A 21038-nucleotide genomic window follows, 5' to 3' on the forward strand; every position below is an offset into this window, starting at 1 on the left:
ATGAAAATCGAACTAATTTTGACAGAGCTATGCCTGAGTTTGTGTTATACCTATGCCTCACATATAACCCACGTATAGCTCTAAACATGGCTTTTGACGTTGATGAGACATTTTAAGCATTCACTCATTTTCAGCTAAAGAATCAATTTGGAGATCAAATTATGAACAGAATGATATTTCGGGTGAAAATCGGACAGATTTTGACAAAGCTATGCCTGAGTTTGGGCTATACCCATTCCTCACATATTAACCACGTATACATGGCTTTTGAGGTTGATGAGAATTATTGGTTTCTACTCATTTTCAGCTTATGAATCAATTTGGAGACCAAATTATGAACAGAATGATATTCCGGGTGAAAATCGGACTAATTTGACAGAGCTATGCCTGAGTTTGTGTGATTCGAATCCCTCACATATTATCCACGTATACATGGCTTTTGAGGTTGATGAGAATTGTAAGTAACTACTCATTTTCAGCTTAAGAATCAATTTAGAGCCCAAATAAAAATCGGACTAATTTTGATAGAGCTATGCCTGGGTTAGTGTTATACCTATTAATCAGATATTATTCACGTATTTTTATACATGGCTTTTGAGGTTGATGAGAATTATTGGTTACTACTCATTTTCAGCTTAAGAATCAATTTGGAGATCAAATTATGAACAGAATGATATTCTGGGTGAAAATCGGACTAATTTGACAGAGCTATGTCTGAGTTTGTGTTATACCTATTTCTTACATATGAATGGCTTTTTGAGGTTGATGAGAGTTCTTAGTAACAACTCATTTTCAGCGTAGGAATCAATTAAGAGACAAAATAATGATCAGATTGAAATTCCGGATGAAAATCGGTCTTATTTTGACAGAGTTATGCCTGAGTTTGTATTATACCTATTTCTCACATATTGTTCAAGTATTGCTATAAATGGCTTTTGATGCTGATGATAATTGTTATTAACTACTCATTTTCAGCTTAAGAATCAATTTAGAGACCAAATGATGATCAGAATGAAATTCTGGATGAAAATCGGACTGATTTTGGCAGAGTTATGCCTGAGTTTGTGTGATTCGAATTCCTCACATATTATCCACGTATACTTGGCTTTTGAGGTTGACGATAATTTTTATTGACTACTCATTTTCAGCTAAAAAATCAATTAAGAGACCAAATAATGATTGGAATGATATTCGGGATGAAAATCGGACTGATTTTGACAGAGTTATGCCTGAGATTTTGTTATACCTATCCCTCACATATTATCCACGTATTCATGGTTTTTGAGGTTGATGAGAATTTTTAGCAATTACTCATTTATAGCTTAAGAATCAATTTGGAAACTAAATGATGATCAGAATGATATTCCGGGGGAAAATCGGACTAATTTTGACAGAGCTATGCCTGAGTTTGTGTTATTACTATTCCTCACATATTTTCCACGTTTAGCTATAAATGGGCTTTGAGGTTGATGAGAATTTTTAGTTACTACTCTTTTTCAGCTTAAGAATTAATAGAGACCAAATTATCATCGGAATGCTATTCCTGATGAGAATCGGACTAATTTTGACAGAGTTATGCCTGAGTTTGTGTCATACCTATTCCTCACATAATAGCCACGCTTAGCTATACATGGGTTTTCAGGTTAATGAGAATTTTTAGTTACTACTCTTTTTCAGCTTAAGAATTAAAAGAGACCAAATAATCATCGGAATGCTATTCCGGATGAAAATCGGACTAATTTCGACAGAGCTATGCCTGAGTTTGTGTTATACCTATTTCTCACATATTATCCACGTTTAGCTATGCATGGCTTTTCAGGTTGATGAGCATTTTTAGTTTCTACTCTTTTTCAGCTTAAAAATTAATAGATTGATTCATTAGTACCTACCTTCGGACCGTGCAGACGTGTTTCTTTAAAGCGCTCCTAATTAATCAAAATTAAATAGTACCCAAGTGCGGTAAAAATCTAAAATTAGGCCAAGAGCCTCCTAGTGCGATGCGCACGATCATCCACTTAGTTTTGAAATTGTAATTAAAGAAATATATAAACTATAAGCAAATCAAATAGAATTTGAATTGAGCAAGTGTTAACTTCGAAGAGTCACTACGATACCCGTGCCCAACGTCAGCGCGAGCAGAGCGGCGACTCTCGTTGGCCAAAAATAACGCTTACTTTAGCTTTGTCTCAGAAGCAAAACCACAAATGCGACACACAACAGCCGAAAAATCAAAGCAGAACCTCTTAGCCGTAGAAGATGTGAGAGCGCGTTCTTGCTCTCCGATTTTACCAACTACAACTCCAAAAACCTGGAGCGAAGAGTGTGCCTCTCCATTACCGACCCCCTCACCGCGGAATCCACTATCACCACCTAACTTGCCCGTACAATTCGCTGCAGCTAACGCTACGGCAACAACAACGTTAACTGTCGTCGTCGTACCATCTTTTTCGGACCAAGCGCAAGCTCTTTCAACTACTGCGTTGATTGCAAGCGCAGCGTCAAAAGCAGCGGGTCCGGCTAGGCAGACCGGAATGGATCGCTACATTCAAATAAAGCGAAAACTTAGCCCACAAAAAATACGGGAAAACAAATCAAAAATTAACCGCGGTGACTCAAACCAAACTGCTGGGGACCCAGTAAACACCATCAATAGGTTTGCACCGCTGGCTGATACTGTCAACGACCAGCTTACCGAAGCAGGAAATGGACCAAAGAAACTAAAGCCCCCACCTATATACATTCGGGAAAAGATATCCAACACATTCATGAACAAGATCGTTGGCCTAGTAGGAAACAACAATTTTCATGTCGTTCCTTTAATTAAAGAGAACATTTAGAAATCAAGCTTCAATCAAAAGACGAGGAGCATTTTCGTAAAATCACCAAGTATCTAAATGAACCTAAGAAAAACTTCTACACTTATTAACTAAAAAGCAGCAAGGGCCTGCAGGTTGTACTTAAAGGTATTGAACCGGATGTAACCCCTTCCGAGGTCGCAAGTGCGTAAAAAGAGAAGGGCTTTCTCGCTAAGAGAGCTACAAACATTTTAAATAAAAGCAAAATACCGCAACCTTTCTTAAAAGTTGAGCTGGAACCAGATAGTAAAGTCCCAAAGAAAAATGAAGTGCACCCGATCTACTCCTGCTGCATCGCCGGATCACTGTTGAGGAACCACACAAACGGAATGGTCCAGTCCAATGATCAAACTGCCAGGAATATGGGGATACCAGGACGTACTGCACGCTGCGTTCTGTATGTGTAGCTTGTGGAGAATCCCATGGCCCTGATTCCTGTCAAGTCAACAAGAATGACCCTAGTACAAAAAAGTGCGAAAACTGCGGTGGAAATCACACTGCTAATTACAGAGGCTGTCCAGTGTACAAGAAACTAAAAAGCCGCATCCGACGTCTACCAACAGCGCGCCATCCGCACCTGCCAGGTGCAATTATAGCATCCCAAACTACACCCGACGTCTTCTTCGCCAAAGCAGCCAGGTCCTCATTTGGTCCCGCAAACACTGTCAACGGCATATCTTTCGCTAATGCTTTAAAATCTGGCCTTCAAAAATCAACTCCTTCAGCAGCGCCTCCAAGGGTAATACAAGAAGATTCGAGTATGGATAACGCGCAGCAGCCCATGCAGCAGTCACAAAGCTCTATTGAAGCGATGACTTTCACCCTACAACAAAGTATGATGGAGTTCATGTCGTTTATGAGATCAACTATGCAAAATCTTATGCAAAATCAAAACACCTTAATACAGATGCTTGCATCTCAACAATCCAAATAATCAATGGCGCCTCTACGAATATCTCTGTGGAACGCAAACGGTGTTTCACGGCATAAACTTGAACTTACCCAATTCCTATACGACAATCATAAATATAACTAAATATAACTTTCAAATACGCGGCTACATATTCTACGGCACAGATCATCCGGATGGAAAAGCACATGGCGGAACCGCATCAAACACGAATTCCACAAAAAGTTTGCGGCAAACTATCTACAAGCCACATCCATAATTGTACAATCGGACATCAGCAATCTAACTATTGCCGCTGTATACTGTCCTCCCCGCTTTACAATCTCTGAAGATCAATTCATGCAATTCTACAATTCACTGGGACAGCGATTTATAGCAGCAGGAGACTATAATGCGAAACACCCGCACTGGGGTTCTCGCCTTGTGACCGCAAAGGAAGGCAGCTATACAACGCAATCATAAAACCAAGCAACAAACTCAACTATGTTTCCCGGGTAGTCCTACATACTGGCCAGCAGACCCTAACAAACAACCAGACTTAATAGATTTTGCTGTGACAAAAAAACATCCCACGCAATCTGATAAGCGCCGTAACACTTTCGGATCTTTCATCCGACCACTCCCCCGTGTTATTAAATCTACTCCAATCCCCGGAATATGTGGAATATTCTAATAGACTCACAACACACAGAACCAAGTGGCTCAAGTACAAGAAATAAGTTAGCTCTCACCTCGATGTTGCCCCGCAGTTCAACATCGAAGCGGACATCGACTGCTCTGCTGATTTACTAGAATCTGTACTTGTTGCAGCAGCTAAAATCTCTACTCCACAACACGCGCATGTGCTGACCAATAAACGTAAAACTAATCTTCAAATAGAACAACTTGTTCTGGAAAAGCGACGATTGCGACGTGAATGGCAGTCTCACCGGTCGCCATCTACAAAATAACGCTTTAAAATGCTTCACGCAGACTCAGTAAAGCTCTAAAGCAAGACGAAGCAGATGCCAAACGCCGCTACATAGAGCAATTATCACCCACCCGCACCAAGCATTCCTTGCGGAGGGCTCACCCTACTCTAAGTGCGCCGATCGTAACGGTAACGCCTATAAGAAACTCGTCAGGCTGCTGGGCCCGTATCGTAATGTATTCCAACCAAACCCCGCAACAAATTCGTTTCCTGTGTATCTGATAGTCAAATGAAATTGTAAAAGTCATAAAAGAACAGATGAAACCAAAGAAAGCTCCAAGCTGCGATCTAATAACTTAACTGTGCTATTTCCCTCATCTGTAAACTTTTCAACGCGATTACAACACTCGGCTACTTCCCAAAAAAATGGAAGAAATCGGTCATTATAATGATTCCCAAACCTGGAAAAGATCATACAATACCATCATCGTACAGACCAATTAGCCTACTACCGTGCTTGTCAAAGCTTTTTGAAAAATTCCTCTTGACGCGCATAATTCCTCATCTAAGAACACACAACACAATCCCAACACATCAATTTGGCTTCCGAGAAAAGCATGGAACTATCGAGAAAGTTAACCGAATAACATCAGTAATACGTACAGCATACGAACATCGGGAATATTGCAGCGCAATATTCCTCGACGTCTCCCAGGCCTTCGATCGAGTACGGCTTGAAGGTCTCTTGCATAAAATCAAATCGACGCTTCCAGTGTACACTCATAAGCTTCTCGAGTCGTATCTCTACAATAGAGTCTTCGCAGTGATCTGATGATCATATTATAAAAGCTGGAGTTCCCCAGGGAAGTGTATTGGGACCAACATTATACGTAATTTACACAGCGAACATCCCCATAAACGAGCGGCTAACAACATCTACGTTGCCGACGACACCGCAATTCTTAGTCGTTCCAGATGCCCCATTAAAGCAACAGCACGTCTAGCTGAACATTTGGCGGTAGTAGAGAATTGGCTAGCCGACTGGCGTATTGAAATAAATAAACAAAAGTGTAAGTACATCACGTTTACTCTCAGCATGCAAACATGTCCTCCGTTAGCACTGTCTAATACGCAACTCCCACAAGCCAAAGAAGTAACGTACCTTGGCGTTCATCTTGATAGGCGGCTCACCTGGCGTCGTCACCTTGAAGCAAAAAAAACGCAGATTAAACTGAAGGCCAACAACCTCTATTGGCTTTTGAATCCCCGGTCTCCTCTCAGCTTAGACTACAAGGTTCTACTCTACAATTCCACCATTAAACCAGTGTGGACCTACGGCTCGCAGCTTTGGGGAAACGCGTGCAGTAGCAATATTGATGTCATCCAACGAGCACAATCATAAATCTTGAGGACTATCACTGGGGCACCATGGTATGTTCGAAACGAGAACATTCATAGAGATTTAAACATTATATACGTCAAAGATGAGATGGCAAGACAAAAGGCGAGCTACAACATTAAGCTATCGTTGCACCCAAATCCTCTTGCTCAACGGTTAACTCGGGTTTGCAGTCGAACCCGCCTTAAATGAAACGACCTTCCAGCCCAGCAATAAACTCTTGGGGCACCGTAGATCATATTAAGTCAATATGACTGTTAGTTACGCTTTAAATATAAGATTTGATAAACTTATTGTAAGTCTCCATTAGAGAAGATTCAATAAATAAAGGCAATTAAAAAAAAATAAATAAATAATAATAATAATTAGAGACCAAATAATCATCGGAATGCTATTTCGGATGAGAATCAGACTAATTTTGACAGAGTTATGCCTAAGTTTGTGTTATACCTACTCCTCACATATTTCCACCATATTATACATGGCTTTTGAGGTTGGTGAGAATTTTAACTAACAATTCATTTTCAGATAAAGAATCAATAAAGAGACCAAATAATGATAGGGATGATATTCCGGATGAAAATCGGACTAATTTTGACAGAGTTATGCTTCAGTTTGTGTTATACCTATTCCTCACATATTATTATTATTTGGGGTTGATGAGAATTTTTAGTGATTGGAATGATATTCTGGATGAAAATCGGACTGATTTTGACAGAGTTATGCCTGACTTTGTGTTATTCCTATTCCTCACATATTATCCACGTATAGCTCTAAACATGGCTTTTGAGGTCGATGAGAAATTTTTTGTAGCTACTCATTTTCAGCTTAAGAATTAATAGAGACCAAATAATGATTGGAATGATATTTCAGGTGAAAATCGGACTAATTTTGACAGGGCTATGAATGAGTTTGTGTTATAACTATTCCTCACATAATATCCACGTATAGCTCTATACATGGCTTTTAAGGTTGATGAGATATTTTAAGTAACTACTTATTATTAGCTTAAGAATTAATTTAGAGTCCAAATGATGATCAGAATGATATTCCGGGTGAAAATCGGACTAATTTTGACAGAGCTTTGCTTGAGCTTGTGTTATAACTTTTCCTCACATAATATCCACGTATAGCTCTATACATGGCTTTTTAGGTTGATGAGATATTTTAAGTAACTACTTATTTTCAGCTTAAGAATTAATTTGGAGACCAAATGATGAACAGGATGATATTCCGCGTGAAAATCTGACTAATTTTGAAGAGTTACGCCTAAGTTTATGTAATACCTATGCCTCACATATTATCCACGTATACATGGCTTTTGAGGTTGATGAGAGTTTTAAGTAACTACTCATTTTCAGCTAAAGAATCAATTTGGAGACCAAATGATGATCAGAGTGATATTCCGGGTAAAATTGGACTAACTTCGACAGAGCTATGCCTGTGCTTGTGTTATAACTATTCCTCACATATTATCAACGTATAGCTCTAAACATGGCTTTTGAGGTTGATGAGAAATTTTATGTAACTACTCATTTTCAGCTTAAGAAATAATAGAGACCAAATAATCATCGAAATGCTATTCCGGATGAAAATCGGACTTATTTTGACTGAGCTATGCCTGAGTTTGTGTTACACCTATTCCTCACATATTATTCACGTATACATGTTTTTTGAGGCTGATGAGAATTTTTAGCAATTACTCATTTTCAGCTTAAGAATCAATTAAAAGACCAAATGAATATCGGACTTTTTTTGACAGAGTTACGCCTGAGTTTGTGTAATATATATGCCTCACATATTATCCACGTATATACATGCCTTTTATGGTTGATGAGACATTTTAAGTAGCTACTCATGTTTAGCAAAAGAATCAATAAAAAGACCACATGATAATCAGAATGATATTCCGAATGAAAATCTGACTAATTTTGACAGACTTATTCCTGAGTTTGTGTAATAACTATTCCTCACATATTATCCACGTATACATGGCTTTTAAGGTTGATGAGACACCTTAAGTAACTACTCATTTTCAGCTAAAGAATCAATTTGGAGACCAAATTATGAACAGAATGATATTCCGGGTAAAAATCGGACAGATTTTGACAGAGCTATGCCTGAGTTTGGGTTATACCCATGCCTCACATATTATCCAAGTATTCATGGCTTTTGAGGCTGATGAGAATTTTTAGTAACTACTCATTTTCAGCTTAAAAATCAATATAGAGACCAAATAAAAATCGGACTAATTTTGACAGAGTTACGCCTCAGTTTGTGTTATACCTATTCCTCACATATTTCCACCATATTATACATGGCTTTTGATGTTGATGAGAATTTTTACTAACAACTCATTTTCAGATAAGGAATCAATTTAGAGACCAAATAATGATCGGAATGAAATTCCGGATGAAAATCGGACTAAATTTGACTGAGCTATGCCTGGGTTAGTGTTATACCTATTCCTTACATATTATTCACGTATTGTTATACATGGCTTTTGAAGCTGATGAGAATTTTTAGTAACTACTCAATTTCAACTAAAGAATCAATTTGGAGACCAAATAATGATCGGCATGTTATTCCGGATGAAAAATCGAAGTAATTTCAATAGAGGTATGCCTGAGCTTGTGTTATACCTATTCCTCACATATTATCCACGTAAAAATGGTTTTTGAGGTTGCTGAGAATTTTTAGTAACTACTCATTTTCAGCTTAAAAATCAATTTAGATACCAAATTAAAATCTGACTTATTTTGACAAAGTTACGCCTGAGTTTGTGTAATACCTATGCCCCACATATTATCCACGTATACATGGCTTTTTAGGTTGATGAGATACTTTAAGTAACTACTTGTTTTCAGCTTTAGAATTAATTTGGAGACCAAATGACGATCAGAATATTCCGGGAGAAAATCGGACTAATTTTAACAAAGTTATGCATAGGTTTGTGTTATTCCTATTCCTCACATATTATCCACGTATAGCTCTTAACATGGCTTTTGAGGTTGATGGAAAATTTTATGTAACTACTCATTTTCAGCTGAAGAATTAATAGAGACCAAATAATCATCGGAATGCTATTCCGGATGAAAATCGGGCTAATTTTGACTGAGTTATGCCTGAGTTTGTTTTATACCTATTCCTCACATACTATCCACGTTTACATGGCTTTTAAGGTTGATAAGAATTTTCAGTAACTACTCATTTTCAGCTTAAGAATCAAATTAGAGAAAAAATGAAAATCGGACTAATTTTTACAGAGTTACGCCTGAGTTTGTGTTATACCTATTCCTCTCATATATCCACCATATTATACATGGCTTTTGAGGTTGATGAGGATTTTTACTAACAACTCATTTTCAGATAAGGAATCAATTTAGAGACCAAATAATGAATGGGATGATATTCCGGATGAAAATCAGACTAATTTTGAATGAGTTATGCCTGAGTTTGTGTTATACCTATTCCTCACATATTATTCACGTATACATGGCCTTTGAGGTTGATGATAATTTTTAATAACTCCTTATTTTCAGCTTAAGAATCAACTTAGAGCCCAAATAAAAATCTGACAAATTTTTTTTTTACGCCTGAGCTTATGTTATACCTATTCCTCACATGTTATCCATGTATAGCTATACATGGCTTTTGAGGTTAATGAGAATTTTTATTAACTACTTATTTTTAAGTAAAGAATCAATTTGGAGAAAGTCATGATCGGAATGTTATTCCGAATTTGTGTTATATCTATTTCTCACATATTATCCACTTATATATATGACTTTTTAGGTTGATGAGAAATTTTATTATCTACTCATTTTCAGCTTAAGAATCTATTTGGAGACCAAATGATGATCAGAGTGATATTCCGGGTGAAAATCGGACTAATTTTGACAGAGTTATGCCTGAGTTTGTGTAATACCTATTCCTCATTTATTATTCACGTATACATGGCTTTTGAGGTTGATAAGAATTTTTAGTTACTACTCATTTTCAGCTTAAGAATCAATAGAGACCAAATAATGATCGAAATAATATTCCGAGTTTGTGGTATACATATTCCTCACAAAATCCTACGTATAGCTATAAATGGCTTTTCAGGTTGATGAGACATTTTAAGTACACTCATAAAAATCTTACCGTAAAATCGCCCTAAAACAGTCGATTTTCACTCTAAAATATAGAAAATCGACCTTGAAAAGACGGCAAAGGCGACCGGGCGTCAATATTAGAGAATATTTTCAAGATATCTAGAAAATTTTTTCTAAAATTAAATGATAATTTTCTAAAATTATAAAAGTTTTTCTACATTTTAAGGCGATGCCCCTTAATATGGGAGTAATTTTTCATAAGTTTGGAGTGAACTTTCTGAATTTGTAAAAGTTTTTTTTTTCCAGATATTAAGGTGATTTGCCCCATAAAATAGAAAATATTTTTATTCATTTAGGATACATTTTTCTAGTTTTAGATAGGTTTCTCTAAGACCAAAGGCGATGCACCCTAAAAACGTTTACATTTTTTCTTAATTCTGAGGTTATTTGTCCCATATAAAGAAAAGCTATTCTTACAATAATGGCGCCCCACCCTAAGAATAAGAATTTTTTTCATGGAAACCGGGCGAATTTTGCTAATTTTAGTCATATTTTTTCTAAATCCAAAGCCAAAGCAACCTAAAAATAGGGTGATTTTTTGTAATAATTCCAGGACGATTTTTATATATTTTATTCAAATATTTTCTAAATCCATAGCCAACGCACCCACATTTATTTATTTATTTTTTTTTTTTATTTACAATATAATTGAAATAATTTATTATAATAATACAATATTAAAAATATTTTAAAAATAAAATTTAGGTCTTATGTACACATGTAAATATTGTGTTTGTGTTGGAGGGAAATTTATTGCTTTTAATTTTATTATTTTAAAGTCAGTTTTTGTAACTATTTGATAAGCTGTAAAATGATCATTAAAAATGCATTCTGTGTCTAAGCATAATAAAATCGTTTTCATATAAGCAAATTTCTTAAATTTCAAATGCATTGAAATTTGGCTTAAATGAATATATAAAAAAATTTCTTTTGTTAAGGACACTACGATTCTTTATAAAGGCATAACGATTACATTTTCAGTGTGTGAAAAAAAATTTTAAATCTGATTGAAAAATAATGAATTAGTAGCTAAGCACGTAGTTTTGCAGAATTCAATGAATTTTATTCTTTGTCCAGTACATTCATTCATTCATTCACTCACTATATATCATTGTACAGGCCAAACCGCTCAAGTTAAAAATTTAAATTTTTGGACAATAAACTTAAGATAATTTCATTTGGAGATAAGGCTGCGTTTGGCCAAAATCCACCTGTAAGTGCGTCAAAATGGAGCTCAAAGTTTACATGTATATTCAGTTTAGATGTAGTAGAGTCTGATCTTGCGCGGCATTCAGTGGCAAAGTAGTGCAGAGGGTGGTGTGTTAGACTCACGCGCAAGGCTTCACGGGTTCAAGACCTGCCGTGTCTGCCCAGACAAATATTACTTTTATTTTTTAATTTATTGTTATTCGAACTTTTTAAAATCAAAACAACATTCAATCATTGCAACATTCTGCATTTTTGTTGGTGTTTGATTGTAATCTTTTCTTTTTTTATTAATCTCGCACAAAAACAAAATCAAAGACTGCAGCATAAAATTTATCCAGCAGATGCCAAAGCTGCTGTTAACAGGCTATGTTAATAGCATGATTTAAATAAAATAATTCTGTATAATGTAAATGTTTTTTCATCAAAAATTAAAAAATAAAATTTGGCAACATTTTATCGTGTTGTTTTTTGTTTGCTTCATGTTCTTTATTTTTGATTTTGTTAATTATTTTGCTGTAAAGAAAACTAAACCCACGGCTGCAGCATAAAAATTGTTGCAGATGGTATAGTTGCTGTTAACAGGCTGCGATCAAAATGTTAATCACATACAACATTTGGATATCAATAAAATTATTATGTATAAGCAGATTAAATTTAAAAAAGTGAAATAAATCCAACATTTTTTAAATCGTATAAATCGCTCTTTATTTTGCATATCGTTACTCTGTCTGAATACATTTTGTATGGGTATTTGTATATGAATACAATATCGATATGATGATATCGATACCCATCCCATACCTAAATCATTTGAAATTAACTTTGAATGAAAATGGAGCATGCGGGAATGCAGCTAGGAAATTTTCCCCAAAGGCAAAGCCAACAATCGGAGTGGATGCCACCCCAGCACCAATGGAATCCACAACGTCAAAGTTGGACTCCAATGCCAGTTTGGACGCAATCTCAGCCACAATGGCATCATTAAAATTTATACACGCAGCATGAGCGAGCAGCACAACAACAGCAAAATCCACCACAGCAACAAGAACCGCAACAACAAGAAAACCAACAACAAGAAAAGCAGCAGCAGCAACAACAACAGCATATGCAACAAAATCAAACAAATCACCAACAACAACAAAAGCAGCAAACACGACGCAAGAAGCAGAAGCCTCAACAAAAAAAAAAAAAGAGGAGAATGATAAAATTTCAAAACGTTTGGAAATTCTTAACAAAACAGTTATTAATTTAAATCAAAATATTATACTTTTGAACAATAATGTGTCAAACATGGAAAACAATATTAAAAAATTAAGTGCCAAAATTGAATTCCTTGGAAAGCCCTGTCCCCTTCTCATAAACATGATCGAGCAGCAAAAATTTAATTTTTGATAATGATTGAGCGCTCTAAGCACACTGTGCGTGTGTGTTTATACCGGCAATAGTAGGTGGCAAAATGGAAAAAATATTATTTGACCTACACCAATGATATTAATGATATTCCTGAAACTTATAAAGATCAGCTAAATAGGTCATTATGCAAACTGATTAGGTTTTAGTTTTGGAATTATACAGATATCGTGAAGAAAAAATCTATCAGAAATATGTCTATTATTTTTTTTGGATATCACTGCGGACGGCAGTTCGCGTAAGTAACGAAAGCAGCACGAAGGGTGCGAAAGGCGACTAACAATATATACAGCTAAGTTGGAAAATTTGCTACGACTGTCCGATCAGATCGGGTTATATACCGATCGAAAGGTTTAGTCTTAACTTACAAAATGGCATTCTAATGCTTTTTCTAACCAACCTGAGTCATGAGATACGGGGGTGTAAGTGGGAGGGAAAAAATTTATATGATCGCAGCTTATGGAGCCGTTGAAGCCTTTTTGTATCATTTTTTATTTTTTGAACTGGTTCAAAAGATAAATAAATTTCAAAATTTTAGTGGACTTTTCAAAATGAAATGAAATGTTAGTTTCTTTGTTTGTGTGTTTGTCTGTTTGTATCAAAGCGCTAAAAAAGCTTAGATGTAAAAATGGGGATTTATTCCTTTTCGAAAATCTAGAAATGTTCTACGACTTTTTGAAAAAACCGCTAGTTTAGCGGGAAAACGCTAAATCCCGGTAAAATTGAAACCTCAACAGTTTCCAAACCATAGAAGCTATAGATATGTTCTATATATCATTGGAAAGGTGTGTTTGAGGGCTTTTAGGCGTACCTTTAAACTCAGGTAACATTTTACAGGTGAAATAAAGTTTTTTAGCTTAAATTTTGGCGATTTCTGACAAAACGACTCTAAAGATTTCTGTTAAATTTTATAATGTTGTAAAACGTACAATTTCGCGATTTTTTGGTATATGAAACATAAATTTTGGTTGAGGGGCTTGATATTACCTGTTAAGTGAATAAATACATTTTTCTATCGGTCGAAAATCACGTTTTAGTACGAAAAACTTTTTGGTTTTATGAGATATCTCAATTTTACTTGGTTTTATATATCCAGACTAAAGTTGGATTAAATCGGACCACTATATCATATGGCTGTCATAGGACCGATCGGGCTAAAAGTAGTTAAAATTATCGGTAGGCATTAAATTTGCGCCAATTATAATATCATAATAAATAATAAAATGTTGTTATTGTCTGCTTTTTATAATTTGGGCACAGAAGCCGAACAGCTGATTTGCTTTGGGTGTCTTAACAGTTTACATTTGGTCGTGGAAAGCCAAATATGAGGCACATTCAAATGTGAGCAAATATAGCAAATGTGAGTGGTCGTGGAAATAGCCTATAAGTCTGTAACTATACAGACAACATGTGAATTTTGTATTTAAATGCGACTTTTGTACAATAAAATTGTACTATATAAATATCGAAAAATCAAAAATTAATGTATTCAATATAGTTGGGTTTTTCCTGCTATTTATTATAATATTATAATATTTATTTTTCTTTAAAGTATTTGTTGTATTTATTGCCTAATTGATTTTAAGTGCATATAATACAAGTCTGTTTTTGTATAGACAACTTGCAAATTTGTAATTTCCCAAATTTGCAGACTTGGTACAATAATTATTATTAGTTAACGTATAATTATCATTTTTAGGTATTTAAATTGTACCATATAGTATCGTAAAACTTACAAATCTCTATTTTAAAAATAGTTGATTTTTTACGATATAAATATTTTGCAATTTTTTGTAATATTGTTTAAATATTTGTAGTATTTTCTGCATAAAGTATAAGTGCATGTATGCCATCTTGTAAGTTAAGACTAAACCTTTCGATTGGTATATAACTCGATCTGATCGGACAGTCGTAGCAAATTTTCCAACTTAGCTGTATATATTGTTAGTTTCCTTTCGCACCCTTCGTGATGCTTTCGTCACTAACGCGAACTGCCGTCCGCAGTGATTGTTAGTGCATGTACTACAAGTCTGTAGTTATAATATTTATGTATTTATATTGTTCCATATAATATCGGAAAACTTGCAAGTCTCTATTTTGAAAATATTTGATTTTTTACGATATAAATATTTTCCAATATTTTGTAATATTGTTTAAATATTTGTAGTATTTTCTGCCTAATATATTGTTAGTGCATACACTACAAGTCTTTGGATTTACCCAAAATTGCTAAAATGGCATAATAATTATTATTAGTTTTCTTATAGTAATTATACTTATGTATTTAAATTGTACCATCTAATATCGTAAAACTTACAAATCATTATTTTGAAAATAGTTGATTTTTTACGATATAAATATTTTCCAATATTTTGTAATATTGTTTAAATATTTGTAGTATTTTCTGCTAATATATTGTTAGTGCATACACTACAAGTCTTTGGATTTTCCCAAAATTGCTAAAATGGCATAATAATTATTATTAGTTTTCTTATAGTAATTATACTTATGTATTTAAATTGTACCATCTAATATCGTAAAACTTACAAATCATTATTTTGAAAATAGTTGATTTTTTACGATATAAATATTTTGCAATATATTTTGTTAAATTGTTTAAATATTTAGAGTATTTTTTGCCTTAGTGCATATACTATAACTCTGTTTTTGTACAGAAAACTTGAAAATTTGATATTTATCAAATTAGATAATAAGATATGTGGTTGATCGATGGGATCAATTCTATCTATTTACCTCAAGCTCTGAGGGAAACATTTTTGGCAGTTCCGCAGAATATGAGAATCAAACGAAGCAGTCTCATACATATGGTGCATTATCTGAGGTAATGGCAGCTGCTGAAATATATCGAATGCATATACACACGACGCACATTTGTTTTTGTTGTGCACATAGCATATGAAAGTGTGAAAGCCTACACATTAGTAGGCTTCTAGTGCACATTGACAAATTACACAAACAATTTTTGACTTTTTGTTTTCCGTCCCTTTCGATCCTTTCTCTTTCTTTTAATTTTTTGACATGTCGCCGAGCTCAGCAACAACATTTTCATGGACACAATTTCATAGACATTGTTGTTGCATGAGTGACTCGTCGCTTATCCGAATGTAATTTGTTGTTGACTTATTGTTTCGTATACACCGAAAACGAAAAACTATACTTTGTTGTTAATCGTCTTACGCATCTATTCTATTCGCATTTTTTCATTTGTAGTTTAATTTTTTCACTTGAAGAAACATGATCCTATTTTTTTTCAGTGTACACATTGAAACAAAAAAAATTTAAGCTACATGTGTGCGTGCGGTTTATTTTATTTGTATTGGTGGGGGCACATCCATAAGGCAGTTTTGAGCACCCCTGTTCAAGAGTATGTGACATAATTAGAAAGAAGCAGTTAAGGACTGCAAATGAAAAATATCAGGCTAAGCATCCTGAGGTGAACCAAGCTGCAGTTGCCAAATATCATGCTGAGCATCTTGAAGTGCTCCGAGCTGCTGCAGCTAACTTTCATGCTAAAAATCCAACTGCACGAAATCAAAGACGATTGCGTCAATGGAACATTAAAGCAAATTCAATTATAATTTTGAAACGGCATATAATACCGATAAAACGATTGTATTAGGTAAAATGGATCAAATTTTGTACAGCTTTTAAGTGGAAAGGAGAGGCAAAAGGAATAACAATTGATTTCAAATGACTTCATTTGGAAAAACTAAAATTATTAGGGAAGGTAATTATATGCCTACTTTTAAAGTTCAGGGTCAAGTTTACCACTTAGTCTTTATCCACATTCTGAAGGCGAAGAAAAATTTCTTCAAATTTATTTTGTTGGTAAAGACGGGAAGTTATAACATATGCTTTATTGCCAGGAAAAAAATCTCATGATCGTCATGATATTATAGGTCGAGTCTTCCATTTAAAAGTCAAAGCATTAATGTCGTTATTAACGAAAGGCGAATTGTTTAGTGAAGTTAAATGCTTCATGTATACAATAGATTGACAATAATGTGGTCTTTCCCATGTTCATCTACTATTATGGTTAGAAAATAAGATAATGACTGATCAGATTGATGATATTATATCAACAGAAATTCCAGACCCAATCCGGGATCCCCTACTCCGTGATATAGTAAAATCTAATATGATTCATGGACCTTGCGGTACATTCAACCAAAATTCGCCATGTATGCATCAAGGAAAATGCAGTAAAATTTCCCCGACAGTTCCTTAAAGAAACTTTTACGGCAAATTATGCTTATCCTCAATATCGGCGGAGAGCCCCAAATGATAATGGTTTTACTGCTAATGTTAGAGGTCAAATTCTTGATAATCGCTGGGTTGTGCCCTACAATAGTGTTCTATCACGAAAATTTGAAGCACATATACATGTAGAGTACTGCAGTTCTGTGAAGTGCATTAAATATATTTGCAAATATGTAAATAAAGGCAGTGACCAAGCGTCATATACACTTGAAAACAAAAACGATGAAGTTAAATTGTATGAAAGTGGTCGATATATAAGCAGCTCAGAAGCATTATGGAGAGTTCTTGCATTTCTCATACATGAAAGATTTCCGGCTTACTTTCAATTAAGTGTGCACTTGGGAAATGGCCAGCGTGTAACATTTAATAAAATAAACGCAATGAATTTGCTGAAAAGATTTGCAATCCACCTAAAACGACGTTAACAGGCTTCTTTGAACTTTGCAAAGACGATTCATTTGCAAAAACACTTTTGTATGTTGAAGTTCCGTCGTATTACATATGGACGAACAATAAGTTTCAGCAAAGAAAGCGTGGGTTAGATGTCCCCAATTTTCCTGGAGTTAAGATGGATAGGTGTTTGGGTAGAGTGTACACTACCACAAAAAAAAACCTCTAAACGAGGTAAAAGTCTAGTGACGAAAGCAATTTCTAGACCCAAAATTTCTGATATCCAATTTTGTGACGAACAAAATTCAGTTTAATCTAAAAATGTTAAATAAAAATATAAATTAATATAAAAAAACGAAAATTGGCATTGTGCACTGTGAGTAAAAAGGGTGATCTTCTTTGTACATAAAAATAACTTTTTGCGCAGTGCCGAATGCCAATTTTCGTTTTTTATATTAATTATATTTTATTTAAAATTTTAGATTAAACTGAATTTTGTTCGTCACAAAATCAGAAAGTCTAGAAATCTCACTTTACCTCGTTTAAGGTTTTTTTGTGGATATCAGAAAATTTTGCAATTGCTTTTGCTTTTGACATTGTAACTTTATCATTAATGCAGGCAAATAGTAAAATATAAAAATTTAGTTGTTGAACGTATTTCATATTTAAAAATTTTTGCGTTGCTACAGCCGAGCATACTATACTGTCGGAGACCTCGTACTTACTATGAAAAAAAAAGTTTTTCATACTAAGACTTGGATTTCACCCGATCGGTCCTATGACAGCTATATGATATAGTGGTTCCGATTAGAACCAACTTTGTTCAGGATATATAAGTCTTAAATAAATGCATATTCTATTAGTTTGGTTACGATATCTAGTAAAACAAAAAAGTTTTTCATACTAAGACTTAATATTGGACCGATCGGTCCTATGACAGCTATATGATATAGTGGTCCGATTTGAACCAACTTTGGTCAGGATATATAAAACCAAGTTAAATGCATATTGTATTAGTTTGGTTAAGATTTCTCATTAAACAAAAAAGTTTTTCATACTAAAACCTAATTTTGACCCGATCGGTCCTATGACAGCTATATGATATAGTGGTCCGATTTGAACCAACTTTGGTCAGAATATATAAAACCAAGTTAAATGCATATTGTATCATTTTGGTTGAGATATCTCATAAAACCAAAAAATTTTTCGTACTAAAACGTGATTTTCGACCGATGGAAAAATGTATTTATTCACTTAACAGGTAATATCTTCCGAACCCCTCAACCAAAATTTATGTTTCATATACCAAAAAACGCGAAATTGTACGTATTACAACATATTAAAATTTAACAAAAATCGTTAGAGCCGTTTTGTCAGAAATCGCCAAAATGTAAGCTAAAAACTTTATTTCCCTGTAAAATGTTACCTGAGTACTTTAGAAAAAAGTTTAAAGGTACGTAAAGCCATCAAACACACCTTTCTAATGATATATAGAACATATCTGTAGCTTCTATGGTTTGGAAACTGTTGAGGTTTCAATTTTGGCGGATTTAGCGTTTTCCCGCTAAACTAGCGGGAAATTGAAAAGTCGTAAAACAAACATTTCTAGATTTTGAAAAGGAATCAATCCCCATCATTACATTTAAGCTTCTTTAGCGCTTTGATGCAAACAGACAAACAGACAAACAAACTGACTTTTCATTTCATTTTGAGAAGTCCACTAAAATTTTCAAATTTATTTATCTTTTGAACCAGTTATCGGATTTGGGTGATTAAGGTATCAATCGACGCGTATTTTTAAGTAGAATTTTTTAAAAATAATAAATTTTACCAAAAAGCCCCAACGGCCCCATAAGCTGCAATTATCAAAATTTTTCCCCTCCCACTTACACCCCCGTATCTCATGACCCAGGTTGGTTAGAAAAAGTTTTAGTACGCCATTTTGTAAGTTAGAACTAAACCTGTCGATCGGTATATAACTCGATCTGATCGGACAGTCGGCGCAAATTTTCCAACTTAGCTGTATATATAGTTAGTCGCCTTTCGCACCCTTCGTGCTGCTTTCGTCACTAACGCGAACTGCCGTCCGCAGTGATACACTATGAATGCTTTCACCTAAGGCTTTTACTTTATGAGGTACGGAGTCCAACTTCATTCGTAGACTTAAAAACAGTATATGGTGTTACCTATGACACGTTTCAATTAGCATGTAAGGCATTAGGCTTACTAGAAGGTGATATGCACTGGGACTCTACTATGGCAGAAGCTGCTCTCGGTAACAACCCAAATGAAACGCGATATATTTTTGCAATAATTTTAGTTTTTTTGTCAAATATATGACGCTGTGTGCCTGTGGGACAAGTACAAAACAAGCCTCTCAGAAGATATTTTGCACAAAATACAAATAAAAGAAGACATTATCACAGATTCAGTTATGGACAGAATTTATAACAAGAATCTGATTCTAATTAAAGATATTGTATTATCAATAAGAGGTAACTGCTTAACACAGTATGGTTTTTCTAAGCCAAACAGATTTGAAGAATCGTTAAAAAATATGGAATATCTCAGAGAAATTAGCTATGAAAACAATGAAATTATTGTTAGTAATAACGAAAGCCTGCTTACTGCAGAGCAGGATGAGATATATAAATATATCGTGGGCAGCGTTGAAGCTGGAAATTGTGATATATTTTTTTTTTGATGCCCCTGGCAAAACTTTTCTACTGAATTTATTGTTGGCAAAAATTCAACAAGATAAAAATATTGCTATAGCTGCTGCGTCTTCCGATATTGCTGCTAGATTGCTAACTGGAGGTCGGACAGCACACTCAACTTTTAAGCTTCCCTTTGATATAATGTGTGAAGAAGTTCTACATTGCAAAATTTCAAAGCAGTCCAATAGGGCAATGGTCCTTAAGGATTGTAAACTAATTGCTTGGGATGAGTGCACTATGGCTCATAAGGGTGGCTTTGAAGCTCTAAAAAGAACTTTAAAGGTCCTTCGAAAAAATAATTTTTTAATGGGATGCATCCCAGTTCTCTTAGCTGGCGATTTTTGGCAAACACTTTCCAGTTGTGCCAAGCGGAACAAGAGCCGACGAAATAAAATCGTGCTTAAAATCCTAATTTTTGTGGGCTACTATTAAAAAACTAGCACTTGCCAAAAATATGCGCATACACCTAAATGGCGATGCATGTGCTAATGGTTTGGCAAATACTTTACTTCAAATCGGAGATGGGATATTCAAAACAGTTGATGACAAAATAACGATAACTTCATCGTAACTTCAACATATCTCTCGAAGAGCTTATTTCAAAAATATATCCTGATATTTCACATATTTTTGAGAAATCATTAAAGGGCACTGTGGGCAAAAAGTCAGAAATTTTTTATAAAGTCTAATTTTAAAGCTAGAGCGTTCAAATTTGGCACAAAAATGTAAAATATTAATATAGAATTTAGGCTTATTTCTGTTTTGCAATAAAACTACTCCTTCAACCAATCCACCTACTA

The sequence above is a fragment of the Drosophila innubila genome, assembly GCF_004354385.1.
Source record: "Drosophila innubila isolate TH190305 chromosome 2L unlocalized genomic scaffold, UK_Dinn_1.0 5_B_2L, whole genome shotgun sequence".
NCBI lineage: Eukaryota > Metazoa > Arthropoda > Insecta > Diptera > Drosophilidae > Drosophila > Drosophila innubila.